The 16,464-nt window shown below is 45.6% G+C and overlaps 1 protein-coding gene and 1 long non-coding RNA gene across 4 annotated transcripts in view; one reads left to right on the top strand and one right to left on the bottom strand.

Moving 5' to 3' along the window:
- The window catches only part of LOC146801758 (uncharacterized), a 195,848-nt gene extending 181,048 nt beyond the window's left edge, over window positions 1-14,800 (bottom strand). The window contains exon 1 of the long non-coding RNA XR_014967653.1: window positions 14,673-14,800. This is a non-coding gene — a long non-coding RNA (uncharacterized LOC146801758). The remainder of the gene's footprint in view (window positions 1-14,672) is intronic.
- IGSF5 (immunoglobulin superfamily member 5) overlaps window positions 1-16,464 on the top strand; it is an 850,576-nt gene that overhangs the window by 187,391 nt on the left and 646,721 nt on the right. For 2 of the 3 annotated variants that reach the window (XM_085621235.1, XM_085621232.1), the window contains exon 1: window positions 14,900-15,135. The exons of the other annotated variant lie outside the window; for it this stretch is intronic. The gene's annotated coding sequence lies outside the window, so the exon portion shown is untranslated. Of the gene's footprint in view, window positions 1-14,899; window positions 15,136-16,464 lie in introns of those variants that run through there. 3 annotated transcript variants of the gene reach the window in all.

Here is a 16,464-nt window from a genome sequence, read left to right as displayed (position 1 = left end):
TTTTTTGTGTGGTGAAGCTCCCTGGTAACCTCATACTGGAGAAATTATATGAATTGTTGCAGACGACATGGATCCTCAAGTTTTGGTTTTCTATGTCCTCCTCCCCCACATGGCACCTTAGCAGCAAGCTCCCCACCCGTGAGAAAACAATTAGTGATATTACGACAACTATTAACTCCCTCTTAGCTATTAACAACACTCCAGACACACCCATAGCATTGCTGTGGGACACACTATAGGCTGTTGTATGGTGTTAGTTTATAGCTATAGCAGGCTGCCTCAATAAACACAGGTGCAATACCCAGCTGGGGCCTACATTAAGGAAATTAGAGGAGTGACCCAAACACACTGGTTCATTTGCGATGCAATGCCAATTTTGGTAGCTCACAAACAACTTAAGCCCCTCAATATAGATAGGGCATAATATGCCCTGCTACGCACAAATCAGAAATATTATATTGGCGGGAATACGGCTGGATGCCTACTGGAACCCCGGCCTTCACTCCCAAGCTGTTCAACACAGGGAGGGAGAGCCTAGGGGTTATGATGGTGTCATGAAATATCTGGACCGGAATTCAAATGCTTTTATGCCGCACTCTATACAACAGAGGAGCTAGAAGCTGGGAACAGTGATTTGTATTTCGCCCAGGTCCCCCTGGCTCGCATTCCCCAGAGAGACAACTCCACGTTAGATGGTGATATTACCACCAATGAGGTCCTCATGGCCATACAACACATTACAATCGGACAAGACCCCGGGCAAGATGGTTACAGTTCAGACCTCCATAAATCATTTGGGTCATTGCTAGCCCACATAGAGGCACACCTGTACAACACTTTTAGTACTACTGGTACACTGAAGGACACAATGCAACTTGCCACGGTTACTGTAATCCCAAGCCCGGTAAGGATCCGGTACACTGCTTCTCCTACCATCCTACCTCATTACTTTACGTGGAGGCCAAGATTTTTACGGGTGTTTTGGCCCACCGTCTTGCTCCCTATATGCAAGGCCCAGTGGACCCTGACCATACCTGAGAGAGGCTGTAGTGATAACACAAAGATTATTTGCCATAAGTTAGATCAGACACAGCATTCCCACATGCCACACTTTTTCTTACTATAGATGCAGAGAAGGTTTTTGACTGGGTGCACTGGCCATATCTCCACCTCGTGCTGGCATTGCTTGGCTTTGGTCCATGGTTCCGTCAGTGGGTGCGGTGTAGCTACTCCTCCCCTAAAGCAATGGTGATAGTTAACGGGCTAATGTTGCAGCTCTTTCATTGTCTCCAGGGGCACCCGCCAGGGCTGCCCTTTTATCCCTTGCTATTCGCAGCTGATTGGATATGTAACATTCGAGACATCAGAGGCATACCTACAGGAGGTAGGGAACATAAAGCCACGCTTTACGCTGACACTGTCTTACTGGTCGAACCTGCATACCTCTCTAACCGCTGTGATGAGAGAACTGGTGGCCTTCTGGTTAACCTCAGGATTTAAAACAAACCTACAAAAATCTTCTGCATTGAATCTCACTATCCCAAAGGCCGATCAAGCCCAGCTTGAGTTTAGCTTTCTGTTTGCTCAGTCCTCACAAGGGTTAGGGTATCTTGGCACTCTACACCTGGGAGCGCTGTTGAACTCAACTATGCTGCGATCTTGGCGGCCGCCAGTTCTGATTAACCTAAGTAGAGGTGTTATAGCCTTTTCTGGCTGGGGCACTGAGAAGCCGTTAAAATGACCCTACTGACGAAAATTCATTATGTCTTGCAAACCTTACCACTTCAAACCCCCCCTCTCATATTAATCAAAAAACTACAATGCCATCTTGAGGACCTCATATGGGATGGGAAGAAAGCGCACATGGCAATGAGGCAGAAGTATTTGTCTCAGTTGGAGTGTGGGCTAGGTGTTCCCAATCTACTATGCTACAATCAGGCAGCACAACTGCGCTACATGGTGGAATGGTCTCAGATTAGTACCGAAAAACATTGGGGCATTATGGATCAGGTGTTGGCTAGCATTCATAATTGGAAGTTACCATAGCTCCTGAAACAGCATTGGCCTGTTGGGCTCTATGTCTTGCCGGTGCTCCGGGCTACAATGGGAGTCTGGGATAAGGTGCAAGTCCACCAAAAACTGCCAACTCACATTTCACCCCAGACACCAATTATAGGGAAACTGTCAACTCACATTTCACCCCAGACACCAATTATAGAGAACACTGACCCCTCTGCTTTACATGACTCCATATTTACCCAATGGCAAGATGCCAATTGCAAGAATGTGGGTGACTTCTTTGACGTGCACGGCCTTATGCAGTTTACTCAGATTCAGTCTGCTTGTGGTCTTCCATCCACCGCACACTGGCAATATGCTGCCATTGGGTTTCACAGCCCTTGATCCGCCTTTATCCAGGCCGACCTCTCACGCCCTTCAAAAGATGTCTCCTTCCACGCTCCTCAGATATACGACATATAAACATTCCTCATCACACGCTCAGCGATGGTGGGAGGAAGAATGCAAACGCACATTTACGACTAAAGAATGGGGCGATGTTCTCCACCAAGCCCGCACTTCTGCCAGCAAAGCAATATCTTAAAAAATCACACATTATTGGTATGTCACACCAGCCAGGGTCGCCCAATGAAAAGTGGGCGGGGACAGTACCTCTTGGCAGCGCTGTGACCAGATAGGCAGCTTTCCACATATTCTTTGGCATGGCTCCAAATTAAGCTCCTTTTGGACAGAGGTGTTAGCAGTTGGGGATGAAATATATGACACTGACCTCCCCAGATTCCCCAGCTACATACTACGGGGACTTCTGAATCCCCTGACATACCCCTTATAATCTGCAAAGTGGCGTGCTATTACCTTAGCACTTAGTGCAGCCAAGCAACTTCTGCTTTTTCACTGGTTTTGCTAAGTTTGATAAGATATGGAGGTCGTGCATATAGTACCTTTCAGATGAATTTAGAGAACTGAGTTGCCCGACGTACCTGAGGGTCCTCTGCATGACACACCCTGATCGCGCCCCTACCTGAGCTTGCAAGTGGCATGTTGTCCTCAGTCTCTCTCTCAAACCACCCTGTTTCACTTTGTTTCTGGTGCCCCACTTCTATCAGGTTGTCGATGCATCCCTACCTTCCCTCATAACCTTCTGCACCGCCAAATGTTTTTCTCCCGTTCCCCCTTGGTTATCCCCTCATGTTATCACTCTTTTGGTGTTTCCCCACCAGCCACTGGATGTAAGTGGGATGGTCATATTAACCTGGTTGCTAAACTAATAAAAAGATTTAAACCATATATTGTGACTCCAGAGACTTGGGGGCTTTTTTTTTCTCAATTGGGAATTACACTTATTAAATTTAATAAGGTTATACTGATGTTATCCTATGGGAGAGACAGGCCTTGTAGTAGTGAAAAACGGCTTTGGTCGTTTTTCACTACCAAGACATATAAAACTTAAAAGTACATGTCGTGCCTTTTAAATACATTGCACCCTGCCCTCTTGGTTATCTAGGGCCTAATTTAGGGATGAATTATATGTATAACAAGAGAAGTTTGGGGTTTATTAGGTGTATTTTGCCAGGCCGACATGGCAGTGTAAACTGCTCACACAGGATCTGCAATGGCAGACATGGTTAGAGGGCTACTTAAGTGGGTGGCACATGCAGTGCTGCAGGTCCACTAGTAGCATTTAGTTTACAGGCCCTGGGCATATGTAGCACCACTTTACCAGGGACTTCTAATTAAATTAAATTAAATCTGCCATTTGGGTATGAGCCAATGTTACCATGTTTAGCGAAGCGAGCACATGCACTTTAGCACTGCTCAGCAGTGGTAAAGTGCTCAGAGTCCTAAAGCCAACAAAAACGAGGTCAGAAAAAGTGGAGGAGGAAGGCAAAACGTTTGGGGGAGACCCTGCAGAAAGGGCCATTTTCCAACAGACATCACATACCCTTTGACCCCGATGAAATCACAGAATGTGACATCAGATGTCTATTGACTCTGGTGACATTATGGGAAATGTTGTCCAAGGATCCTCAGGCCCAATCACATCATAGGAAGCGCTCTCTCACCTAAAATGTAAGGTTTGTCAAAATAGAAGAATACTAATAAAGCAAGTAAAAATGAGCATTAGTAAGTGGAGGTTGGCTATTGTATGCCAATGGTGCTGCTATAAAATGACATGGGCACATTTCTAAATACAATGTAACATAAAAATACCCTATTGTGCACCTGTTTTGGAAGGTCTGTGTATGTTTGTACCAGCAGTTCTGCATACAGTTGCACCGAGCGTAAATTCATACAATTTTTGCTAGTCTGATGTTCTTTATTCTTTAAGGGTGCATTTCAATTTAGTTACTTACTATGAAAATTAGCAAACGTTTCACTGCACTGCTGTCCTTTAAATTAGAATTTTTACTGGTGTTCTATGTTAGACTGCAACTTAATTGTCTGTCTGGTTTTTATCTCGTGGATTGGACAGGTGTAATTCCATGACTAAGGATTAGTATAAGTACCTCTGAGCTCACTTTTAAAATTAAACCCTTTTTTGTTTTGCTTTACACTCTTTAATCTTCTAACATAATTGAGACAAATAAGGAATGCGCCAGGAAAGCTTTCTTACTCTGACTCCTTGCCCTCTAATGCTAGGGGTTGCACGGGCAGGGGTCGCAAAACGCTGCGACCCCTGGCAACCCCCTAAAGGATGTCCATGCCTGTAACTGTTCTCAGTGCTGTGGAAGCTTGCACTGTTCTGCCCAAGCCTTCTTTGCGTTGTGTGTTAGTGAAGCTTTATGAAGCTTTCACTCTACAAAAGCCAAACACAATGCACTGTCAATGCTTCTTGAAAAGCACAATGTGGACGTAAGAGTGCATGAGTGCAAAATAAGTAAACACCGTCCACTTTTGGTTTTACACACGAATCAAACAATTTGAAAAACAGATTGAACAACTCTGTTAACAAATGTAGTTGGGAAACAGCTTGAAGTCACGTGCCACTTTCCGACAATCCTGCCTTTTTGCAAACAACATTTTCATGTTTAAACTTTAGAGCCCATGGGGACTTATTATGAGTCTGCAAAGTGTTATGTGCCAATTCCAAATAACTGGTGTGTGCGCACCAGGGATTACTGGGTTCTGGAACAGAGTCTGATGTTTCCAGATCTGTTCCTGCAGCAAGAAAACTCCCACGTGGGTTCACCCGGGGGCCCAGGCCTAGGCAGAGCCCTGCCACCCCCTGACCCGCATCAGCACCCTGGACGCCCTTCCCCCATTTGACCCGGAGGCGGCCCTGCACCTTAGAGGCCTGACCAATGCCCTGACCCTCAACCTGTAATTCTCACCCCTTTCAGAGCGCAAAAGTCAGATAACCACGCAAAATAACTCTGCATTCTCAAATCAGCATAGTTATTCCTCATTCTGGGACAGGCAGCCTCATTCTTAACACCTGGCCTGAGGTCCCTAACGTTACAAGCAAAAACACTGATGGCTCCCTCGACGACGAGCGTAAGAACCCTTAAAGTATCACAAGGTGGCGAAGCATTCGCTGTTACATTTCACTTCACGTTGCATGGTTCATGCCTGAATTTCTTCAGGGTATTTCCTTTGATCATGTGCGGTTTTGTTTTAAATGCAACATATTTCGGTGTTGGACCCGTTTGACAGTGTATTTAAAAGACAAAACTCCTTCCAGAAGAAACAAGCATTGGCATAGCCAATAGGTCTCGCCTTTGGGACCTTGTAAGTGTTTAGCCATGCAACACTTGATGTTGTTGCACCAAGGATATTGTGCTGGATAACTAAACACTTATAAGGTCCCAAAGGGGAGACCTATTGGCTATGCCAATGCTTGTTTTAAAGGAGCGGCCCGTGCAGGTAAGAGCAGTGATGCTGTGAGGTGGAGTGGGGCGGGGGGACTCGACAGACGACGACAAGGGTAAAAATAATTATTTATTTAATTTTCCCTCGTTGTTTCTGTAGAGACCACGCCCTACTGCTCTTACCTGCATAGCTCATGGCCGACCCTTTGGAGACTGGTGCACTAGTGTACTAGATACACTCTAGTGTCCCACAGCAATCTCTTTCCTTGACACCAAACTACAAAAGAACAAGGAAACTATTAAGGCAGAGGAGGGAAGGCTAATCTTCACCAAACTGGCTTTATAAAATCTAAGCCTCCTGTCCCATGTGTGAGGGAGAGTTTGCATTCGAAGGCAGGACCAGAGGCTCTAATATTTTAATTAGGTTCCAAGCCAGTCATTCATGTCCTGTAATACATAAATAATAGGCTTGTAATCGAGAGGTCTAAAAGGAGTTTCTCTCTCGATAACTTTATTTCGGCCTCCAGGGCCATAAAAGTACAGATAAAAAATGCTAAAACATACATAGATAAATAAAAATGGACCAAATTCATATACAATTCAAATATATATACAGCCCATATATTTACAATAGTAAAACTAACATATTAAGACTAGAATTAAATCAAGGAATGTTATCGAAAAGAAACATTTGGATATGTGGTGTTCATAAAAGAAGTAACTATTTCCATAAAAAATTTCTTCATTTTAACCACATACCATTTAAAAAGCGGGAGACTGCAAAGACAATCGGAGGGTATGTGTCATATGTTAAAACTCTAATAGCATTTGCACAATCTCTAAAACCCAAGTTCCTACAAATTGGTTTCACCCAACAATTTCGTAGTTGCTGGTAAGCTGGACAAAAGAAAAATACATGTTTTTCATTTTCCATCGGATGGCAACAAGCCGGACAAACAGTGTTCTTACTCGGGTCCCATTTACAAGTAAATGACCTAAGTGGGAGACTTCCCATTCTAAGCTGCATATACAGTTTTCTGGCTAGAGCAGGAAATATCACATCAAGGAATTCCTCCTTCCTGTACTCTCCCCTGTTATTTGAAGAAACTGAATCTACCCACTGCTGGATTAGCATGTAATGCCGTAAGAGTATAGTGCCTATAATAACGAACCATATTTGCCCTGGACAGAGCCAAGCAGGCAACCTCTGGCGTTCTCCATAGTTCCGGAAGACCGATCTTATAACAAAGATCCTTAATGTGGGTTAACCAGAATATTTTCTTATTTTTGATTACTGCCAGTACCTCCTTAAATTCCTCTCGGTAGATAACCAACTCTGGAACCGACCACAGTCTTCTCCAATAGGTCAGTGGCCGTAAAGCCACCTCTTCTTCCACTGGCAGCAAGCCAAGGTCAAGCCTTAAGGGAACCAGAGGAGTACTAACTGGCAAGCCAATCAAATTTCTTATGAAGAGGTGTTCAACTCTACTTAAATTTGTCGACTTACAGTGTCCCCATAGTTCCGCACCATATAAAGATGCTGCTCTTACTTGTGTTTTGTAGATTTCTACCACCGGGGCAGCAGGTTTATAGACAGAGGCTCTATGTAATTTTGTTATTCCCCCAGCAGTCTGCGATAATTTTTGTGCCGATTTGGCAACCTGAGAATCCCACCCCAGTTGTTCTTCCAGTATAATGCCCAGGTATTCAAACTTCTTCACTCTCTCCAGAGGAATACCGTTTAGTATATGGTTAGGGCATCTCTGTCTAGGGGGTTAAGGATCATAAACTTGGTCTTTACGAGATTAATCTCTAGGCCACTCTTCTCGCAAAAGTCTGCAAAGCCATCTAGGTTCCGTTGGATACCCGCCGGTGTTCGGGACAACAGAAGAGTGTCGTCCGCGAACATCAGTGTGGGTACCTTACCTGTGACCAATTTCGGAGGGTTAATATATTTTATACCTAATAAAAACTTAATTATCCCATTTATATATAGACAAAAGAGTGTGGGAGCTAGCACACATCCCTGGCGTACTCCTCTTAATACAGGGAATCGTGCCGACAGTTCTCCCTGCTTCCCACATCTCACCTGGGCAAAATTTCCTGAGTGGAGTCTTCGCAACACTACCAACAGGTAAGGGGGCATACCAAGTTCCTGAAGAACTCTCCATAATTTCTCTCTGGGGACCAGGTCGAAAGCCGACCTCAGATCCACAAAAATGAGGTAGAGGCTGCCACCCTCCACACTCACTGTTTTCCAATAAAGTACCTGTAGTCGAAAGATCTGGTCAATGGTTGACGTGCCGGTTCTAAAACCAGCTTGTAAATTACTCAAAATCTTGTTTTCCTCCTCCCAGGCTTGAATTCTTTCCAGGACTATACGACCCAATACTTTTTGGGCTATGTCTATTAGGCTAATTGGCCTGTAATTCATGGGTTGCAAAGGGCAACCTTTCTTGAAAATGGGCACTATTTCCGCCCCCGCCAAGTCTCTGGTGGGTCCGTCCCCATTAAAATAGAATTATACAGGACACACAAATATGGAGCCCATATTTTTGGTTCAGATCAAAACAGGTCGCCTGGGATCTTATCGAGCCCAGGTGCTTTATTTGATTTTAATTTTATAATGGCAGATTCCACTTCTTCTATTGTTATCTCTAGGGACTCTCTCCAGCAATACTCTTGGGACAGGTGCAGAGACATGGAATCGACATCATCATTCCCCGGTTGTTCATATAGCTTACCGTAGTGATCTTCCCATACTGCTGGAGCTATACTAGGGGTTATTACAATCTCATTCTCCCTTCAGCCATTGCTAACAATAGCCCAAAAGGATTTGAAGTATTTGTATTGTAGGTCTCTTCTAAGTTCTTCCCACTTTTCGAGCTCCCAAGACTTTCTTTCCCTCTCTATCGTCTTCTTATACTGACCCCGGAGTATCTTGATCCTAACGTTGTCCCTCTCCTTGACTGCTTGGATCAGTTCACTTTTCTTATTGCAACAGATTACACTATACCAGGGGTGACTCTGTACTATTTTATCCCTATACCTCCTTTTTGGATAGAACACCTCAAGCAAATTTGCAACTAGCTGATTATGGATTTCCACCGGCCTTTGATTTGACTCAGTTATACAACCCGTGGATCCCTCCTCGGCCATATCACTAAGATACGGCAGGACTTCTTCATAAATATGCATCTTCTTGCTAGGAGAACCAAGTATATACGGCCATTTTACTCTCCGTCTGTTGTTGTGGAGAGTAAGTAATTGTGAATTAGGGTTTGGTTCTGCTACATAGTTAGACAAACCCCAGCTCCCTGGTTTTAGTGCCATAACCAAAGCATTATGGTCACTATCGGTCCGCTCTACAACCCTGAAATCCAGTATCTTTTCCCAGGATCTAGTCTCAATCATGATATAATCAATGATTGAAGTATGACCTTCTCTATTAAATGTCGCAGAGCCGGGTCTATCCGATTCTGTTCTCCCATTGCAGGACCTCATGGCTGACGCAAGGGTAAAGGAAAGTATTTGTAGAACCAGCGGGGTCCATGCTTTTACCGGCCCAATCATAGGTTCCGGAATGTTCCAGTGTTGATTCTCCCCATCTGGAGCATCAAGACCTAGATTGTTTAACCCCTTCAGTGCCCGCCCCTTTCCCCGCCCAGTGCCGGCCGTTGCATTAGCGGGCGGGGTCTATGACGAGCTGGACTCGTCATGGGCACAGCGCCACCGCGGCCCATGACGAGTCCAGCTCGTCATGGGCACTGAAGGGGTTAAGGGTTCATATTGGCAATTGAAGTCACCCCCTATTATTATAGCAATCTCAGGGTCCAGCGTCAATAGGTATTCACCTAACTGGGTAATAACCTTAGACTCTTGGCCACTCTGTGTAGATCTTGAATAAATATTTATGAGGGCTAGATGTTTTCCCCTAGGCAAATTTAGTAAAACACATTGAATGTCACATGAGTTTGTAGATAACTGCTTTGCCGTAATTCCCAAGTGCATAGCGACCCAAATACTTAGTCCACCGGATGGTCTTCCTCTACCCCTGGTTACTGCAGCAATGTTGTATGTAGCCAAACCTGCCCTATAACTATTATCCATGGCCCAGGTGTCCTGTAGAAAGCATATATCGTGTTTATCCATAAACAGACCCCAGTCTTCACATATCAATTAGTTTTTTATACTTGCCACATTCCAGGATAGAATATTAATCCTCCTACATTTCTCCCGAACACTGACTCCTGTACTTCTCCCGCCATCTCCTGGTCCTAATGGGCGATCAGTCTCTTGTTGGTTCTCCTCCCTACCACTCTCACTACTAGCCCAATCACACGTTTGATGTCTTTCGCCAACCCCACCTATTTCATCCTTCTCAATAACACCTTTTGCTGTTAATTTCAGTGGCACTGCACCCCTGATATAAGGGCATCCCCCCTCCTTGCCTACTTTATCAAAAAACCCATAAAAGGGCATTTTATGTTTCAACGCATCATCATCCGCCTTAGCATTTAAAACACCCCCACTAACCTCTACCATGGGTGGGGGCCTTATAATCTCAGACCGTCAATCAACTAAGTCTAAAGCACTAAATCTATTCCTATGATGAAACATCTCAAGCAAAGGAAAACAATGTTGGGGTCCATTCCGGTCGGTACCTTCCTCAGGATAATTACCTCTAACATATTCATTCCCTACCCAGGTTAGTCTGTCCCTTAGCGGTGCAAGATAATCTTTATTTGCAACATCAGGGTAGAAGTAGGTAAGTGGAAGGGACTTTATTACCGTATCTAAATTACCTGTGTTCATTGAACAAATATACTTAACCACTCTAATGTCCCCAAAATTTATTACAACACAATCACCCTGTATATCTTGTGCCCTACACCCCACCCAGTCTACTCGTCTAGCAAATAGAATTTTACTTGAATCCTGGTAGGGGAGGGGTTTATTGTGATTTAGCCAGTGGATACACTTGTTTTTGAGTTCCCTGTAACTCTCTAAGAGCCCTAGCTTCAAGGTGGGTACCCCAGTTAGGACCACCACATAGGGGATAGACTCAGGGGGCAAGTCCAAACAAGGCAAAACAGGCTTATTTGTATCTACATCTCTTGTCCTATTTACCTGAGTGGGCGCTGAATTGGAACCACCCACCCTGTAATCCCCCCTCCCTCCTCTGTTCTTTGTATAGCAGGGGCGTTTTGCCGAGCTGTATCAACCGTAGCTATAGGATTGTTCGCAAGAGCTGGTTGTGCCGGCGTAAGTATGGCTGTGTTCCTAACTGTGGGAATCGTACACTGTGCATCTCCATTTGTTTGGGCTGATGGTCCCTGCCCCTTGCACTTTCCATCTACCACCCTAGTAACATTCCCACCCTCTACCATTGAGCATAACTGTTCCAGCTTGGTAAATCTATGCTCAATGCAATCCAGTCTAGCATAAATGGGGAGGCAACTTGCTGTAAAAAGATGTTCCATTTTATCCCAGAAATCACCCATATACTCTAAGGGTATCGAATCATCGGGGGTTTGTTTATCAGGCAAGTCTTCAGATGTTAGGTGCACACCACCCATACCGTCCGTGCAGTTCTTCTTTGGATTAGTACGTTTTGGAGCTTTTGTTTTCCTATTTAGCAAAATAGTACCTCCTCGTTTTCTTTTAACTGCCGGGTCCCTTGCCCGGATATCCCCTAAATTAGGACCTTTAATTGACCGAATTGATAGCCCCGATCTTGTAGTGCCGGGACTCTGTAGAAGTGGGAGAGGCAAAGGGTCTAGTGCAGTGGTTGCCATGATGTCCAGTGAACCGTTCGGCAATCCGGTAGCCACCGGCAAGTGGTATCCAGCTACTGCTAGGTCCACTTGAGTACTGTCCTTCATAGTTTGATCTACAAGGTGTTCTGCCAGATCAATAGTCCGGGAGACAGGTGTTTTGGCCATATCCAGCCTACCCAGCGACGACCGTTTGTCAAAAGTCGGCTCCAAAGACAACCTTTTTTCTGTTATTTCAATCTCTCTTTGGAGCAATGATGATGCCCTTATTATGAAGTTGTCTAGGGTCCCCACCACACCACCTCCAACTGGTAATTTCTTCCCCCTCTCACAACCTGTTGCAGCCATTGCCATTCAATCAGTGATCCTACCGGCCTTTTATCGAGGGAGGCCCCGTTCCGTCCTCAGTCGTTCTCGGACGGGCTCAGACGGGCCTCCCTTGGCCCGGGCTTCGCCCGCCGCAACCCGCGCGCGATCCCGCGACGCGGGGGCTGAGCGCAATTTGAAGCGCCTCCTTGTGCGTGATTGGCGTGGGTGCCATTTCGCCGCTAGGGAGCCTGGGAGGTGTAGTCCTCCTCTCTGCGGCCGCAGGCGTTTGAAGTGCGGCGGCGGGAGGGCAGCTGAGCAAGCTACACAGCCAGCGTCTGGAACAGACCAGCAGGTAAGATGAGAAGTTCCCCAAACAAGTCTTCATAAGACCAGTCTGCTGCTTTCATAACATTCTGCATGCTACCACAAGTCACAAACGCTTTTGATGCCATAACTCCCCCACCCTCCAGTTGGAATAGCACATAAGCCAGATACACCCTAGCATTAATAATCTGAACCGACTTGCAAAGGTGGATATAGAAATAGGTGTACAGAGCTTCTTCAAAGAAGTTAGGATTGAGAGACTGAAAGATGTCTGAAAGCAGTCTGGGCTTCGTATTGGTCTAAGGCATTTAACAACGCATAATTTGCCATCATTAGCATAACTCGAGTAAAACACAGGAGTCAGAAAAGCGTTAGTGTGTCTATTGCAATTTCTGTATTCACATCCAGTGTCCACACCCCACACCTTTCGAAAGAATATCAGACAAAAGAAAAATCAGTTTGGCTGACAGTTGCTTCAAATTGATTGAAAATTTGAATGTAAAACCTCTTTAACACATCCCACAAGATGGAGATTTGAGACTTCGATGGAACCTTCAGATGGATGGGACGGACATGGTGTGTTTATCCGGTGGGCTGGAAAGGAGGGGCCGGTTTTGGGGCAGTGGGGGGCGGTTTTGTTACTGGGGGGCGGTTTTGCAGGGATGCTGCAACATCGGACCCAAGTAACAAAAGTAGCAGTGCTGGGGGCTGGGCCAAAAAAATTGCCACTGGTTCCCAGTCCGGCCCTACGTAAGGCTCTGTGGCTCTTACAATGGTGAAAGGCAACCGCTTCAGAATGGAAGAGCAAGGAAATGCTGTGTGGTTAAACCAGGCTCGCTCATGCGCTCCCAAGCTCTCACAGGCAAAACAAGTCCCTCGTGAGCATTTAAAAACATTAGGTTCACGTGCTCAGAAATGACTCGCACAGGCCACCACAGCGCTGGTGGCAGAGTAAACAGCTCCAGGCCCAGCAGTTAAGGAAGGTATCAAGTAAAACAAAAATGCACTTACAAGGCGGGGCGGTGCTGCATTAATATTATTGCAGTGGCCTTCACCAGCACTTCGCGGCGCAGCACTCCCTCGGCTGACAACGGGAGTAGGCGAGGCAAGAAGGCCAAAGTGAAAGCGAGCCGGTCAGCCCGGCCTGACTCAGTAAGTGGGCAATAAGGGCGCGATTCTCTGGCCCGCGCCGAGGCTGACAGCCAGCGGGATGCTGCAGCCACTGCCATGGCAAGCGAGGAGCACGCATGTTGACAGCCCGACGGCGTTATCAGCGCACAGCGCTGCTCTCGCCATTCGAGGGCATTTTACATGTGCACGAGTACGGAGGGACAAAGATGGCGTCGGGCTGTCCACATGCACGTGCATTTGCAGCTGTATGTGGACAGCCCGACGCCATCTTTGTCCCTCCGTACGTGTGCACATTTTGAATTGATTACAAAAAGCCCTCGTATGCCGAGTAGCGCTGTGCGCTGCTAACGCCAGGCGAGACCTAAAAACCTCTAAAAGCTCGTTCTCCATGTAAAGTATTTCAAGTTTTTTGGGGGTGCTGCCCCCCGTGCCCCCAGTTCCAGCACCACTGACTTGTTTCTTGGCTCTTGTTCTGCTCATACTGCAAGCGGAGTTGCCTCTCAGTTCCCACCTGTTTTAGGGGTGTGGGTGGGTGTTCAGCACAGGTACGATTGAGTTCGGTCTCTGGTGCTGAGTCTAAAGGCAGTGCTTAATTCTCGCAGTGCCCGTTACTGGGTCAAGTTGTTCAAATTGCATGCTCAGCCAATCCTTGGCCTCTCTGCAGAGCACAAAGAGCTATAGGCTCATACATACATACTATTCAATGGGAAAGTGCACAAATGGGGCAAACAGCTGCTGAAATACTGACTGAACCATGGACGTCATTTGGTGGTTGCTAAGAGTCACAGCTAGGATCCCTTGTGACCCTTGGTACCGCCTTTGCTACCCCGGCCCCAAGATGGCAAAAATCTGTTCCAGGAATAGAATGGCAGCCTGCCCTTAAGGACAGTGTTTGGTGCCCCCACTCTCTTTGTTTTCTTCCATTTTTTGGGGAGAATAATTTTTCACTATTCACTTTAAATGTAATAAAAAATGGAGTACAGTTTAATATGACCTTCCTTGGCAGCTGAGGTAAGGAAAAAGAAAGGCTTTGAAATGTATGTTGTGTTGTTGCTTGAGGGTGAGTGTGTTTACCTGAGAGCAGTACTTAATTTGTCCCAGTGGTTTCCGGTGCTCAGCAGCAATACTTATTTCACTGGGCCAGGGTTATAAAACTTTTCTTCCAGGGATGTTGGCAGTGCATCATCACGTTAGTGATGCTAGCATGGGTGCCTGTCACGCGCACCCTCACCCTCAGTCAATTTTGCTCATGCAGATTGGTTAGTTCATTATAATCCATAAAATAATTAATACGCATACTTACCTGCTGAAACAGAAAGGAACAGGGGGCTGAAAAAAAACCTTCAATCCTCGCCAGCTTCAGGTGGTGTTTGTTTTCATACCTGCGGCTTCAATAGTTTTGTTGGCAGTTTCTTTCTTCCTCGGTATTTAATGTCACCTTTATTTGGTTAATGATTTGTGTGGTGCTGTGGCTGTTAACAGGTTACCCAGTGCAGTAGGCGTGTCCACCAGGCTAATCTTATCGAACGCGCCAGAGTTGGCAGAGACTGGAGTTTCGATATGTTATTTCACGGTGGTTACGGAACTGAAGAATATTTAGGATTTCCCGAGGGATCACGTCTTCCTCATTTTGTGAAGTTTGACAGGTCACGCTACAGTTCTTTGGGAAACTGAGCCCCGACTGTTTAAGGCAAAGCCCGGACCTAAACAACCCCTGTGCAGCAGCTCACGGCCCTCGACCCTCAGGATGGTGCTGAGGTAACAAGGTAAGCGGTGAGCTGGGCGAAATGAGGGAATGCCGTCGGGGCATAGAGACTAACAGACACCTGTTTAACATGTAACCAAAAAGCCAGACCTCGGCGGGAAGTGACAGGTTGCTGCACGCGACAGAAAGGGAAAAAGCATTGAATCAGAGAAATACTCTGCATTATAAAAGAGAGAAGAACAGATGGCGCGACAGAGAGGGGTCAGAGAGGGAGAGACAGAGAGAGAGAGGGAGAGACAGAGAGACAGAGAGAGAGTGAGTGTTATGTACCACACCTCCACTGAGTGATATATATACACTTCACAATAATTCTGTCGTCGATATTCTGACCTACAAACATCCCCTAAAATTGAAAGAAAAGGTCCTCTACATCTGGGGCATTGTCACTTTTTCCTGAGGCCTGAGTACCTTTCGATTACAAACTCTATACTCCAGCGTCTTAACTTCTGCTTGGAGACTTGCATGTGAAGGCATGAGCAGAAAGAGTCAACATCTGTGAGATGCTCTGTGCCGGCACTGCTTTAATAGAAGCACAGCATATCTTTTTACATATGTTATTGTTATTTGTAGTACAATTTAGAGGACAAGTAGCAGATCTACATATATAAACTGAGTATATAGTATGTGCAAATGTAGTTAAAAGATGTAGACATTGCTATTTGGGCTTTGCAGATGTCTACTTTAAAAAGTTGCTGTGTATTATTTATAGTAAGGCATGTACAAATATATTATTTTACAGTGAGCAGAGAATTTTGAGGTAGATAGTTTTAATGAATTAGTGATAAATGTTTATTGGCCTGGTAAAAGTGTATGTGGTATTTTAAGAGACTTGGATTGCATTCCTGAAATCTATCAAACATAGTCACATTTTCCCAGGATCACACAATTAGGTGAAGGCTAGTATTACAACGCAAATGAAATCTAACCCCATCTGTGAACCATGTTTCAGTGCCTGGGTCCTTTTTGTCACCCATCTTTCTCTGCAATCTATGTCTATCTTTCTAGCCAGTTTATCTGTGCTCTGTGTCTGTTCTCTAATCTTTCTTTGTTCTCTTTACATTCTTTATGGAGTATCTCCTGTTTGTGACACTAGATTTGCTATAGACCATGGACCGCCAGACTCACAGTGGCGGTCTTCCAACCACCCTATTACGACTAGGGCGGTCGGACCGCCCTTGGACTGCTGCAACTGTCAGGGAATTTGTGCGGTGGTCCTGAGGCTGCAATATGCTTGGCGGGACGAAGTCTATTTAGACTTTTAGAGTACTATTAAAATGCAATCAAGTGATGTCATCCCCTCATGCACCACCTTACACTGTGCACTTTGCTT

This window comes from Triturus cristatus, chromosome 8 (genome assembly GCF_964204655.1).
Source record: "Triturus cristatus chromosome 8, aTriCri1.1, whole genome shotgun sequence".
NCBI lineage: Eukaryota > Metazoa > Chordata > Amphibia > Caudata > Salamandridae > Triturus > Triturus cristatus.
The sequence above is the reverse complement of the archived record's forward strand: the minus strand, read 5'-3'. Positions and strand labels throughout refer to the sequence as shown.